Here is a 1149-nt window from a genome sequence, read left to right as displayed (position 1 = left end):
GCAAAACTGTTAATGAAAAAGATCTTGGATGATAAGCACTTGACAATATTGTAAAGGAGACAATGATAACACTTTTGTTAAACTACTCCAAAAGTATTCCTCTCTTTTCTCTGTAATTTTTTATCGCTGTATTTATTTTGTTACCATTAAGTGTATGCCAAGTTATATAAAAAAGAAGATGTATATGTGCTGTATAGGTATGTTTGTTGATAACGGAAATACAATGCATGTTATTTAAGAAAGGATTGATTTTCTCACTTCACATTGATGTATTGATAAGCTGCAAACTGTTCATTCAGTAATTTTAAGATGACCATGACTATTATATTGAACATAGGATATCATTGCTGTATCTTTTCCTTACACTAAAACGTTTTAGAACACATTCTAAAGTCTGTCAGAATAGCATGAATAGATCGGAAAAGGATGAGAGCATTAACCAAAAGGGGTTCCTTTTGTAGATCAGAGAGTTCATTGTTAAATTTTTTTCTCTTGTAGTTTACTGGAAAGTATAATGCTTTTGTTCTGCAGTAATGATTCCTTGAATAAAAATATTTGTAGGGTTGAGTGCAGCTAATCTTCATTGACAATCAGGACTATTACATGACACAGGGTATTTGTCTTATCTATAATTTGTTAATGGTGAAATGTAATGCCAAAAATATATGTATTTTTATGCTTTAAGTCAGATCAAATGGTTTAATCAGCTAGATTATATAAATATTAATATATAATGGTGTGTTATTAGGTACTTTTTAACGTTACTGCAAATGAGCCCACTAGTTACTTACAGCACGTGTTAAAAAGGTGGGTGATATCTACTTGTATGGAAAATCCCATACCTTTACGGGTATATGATCGTACCAAACTATATAAAAGATTACTTCCGTTATCACTTTTTCTACACACAGAAATTAATCTAGAAGGTCTTGCAACATCATGGAAAAGGTACAGAACCACAGATTAATGAATAACCATGCACTTTTGAAAAACGTTTGTCAGATAGCACATATTGCTTGCCTTTTATACTTTTGAAAGACTGCTGTAATCTTACGGATAATCAGAAGGGAATCCTGTGATAAATAAAAGTAAAAAGAGGCGGTTTTATGTGTTTCAATTTCCCAAATATGACATTATTTTAGGGCTAAA

The sequence above is a fragment of the Penaeus monodon genome, chromosome 31 (genome assembly GCF_015228065.2).
Source record: "Penaeus monodon isolate SGIC_2016 chromosome 31, NSTDA_Pmon_1, whole genome shotgun sequence".
NCBI classification, from domain to species: Eukaryota; Metazoa; Arthropoda; class Malacostraca; order Decapoda; family Penaeidae; genus Penaeus; species Penaeus monodon.
The sequence above is the reverse complement of the archived record's forward strand: the minus strand, read 5'-3'. Positions refer to the sequence as shown.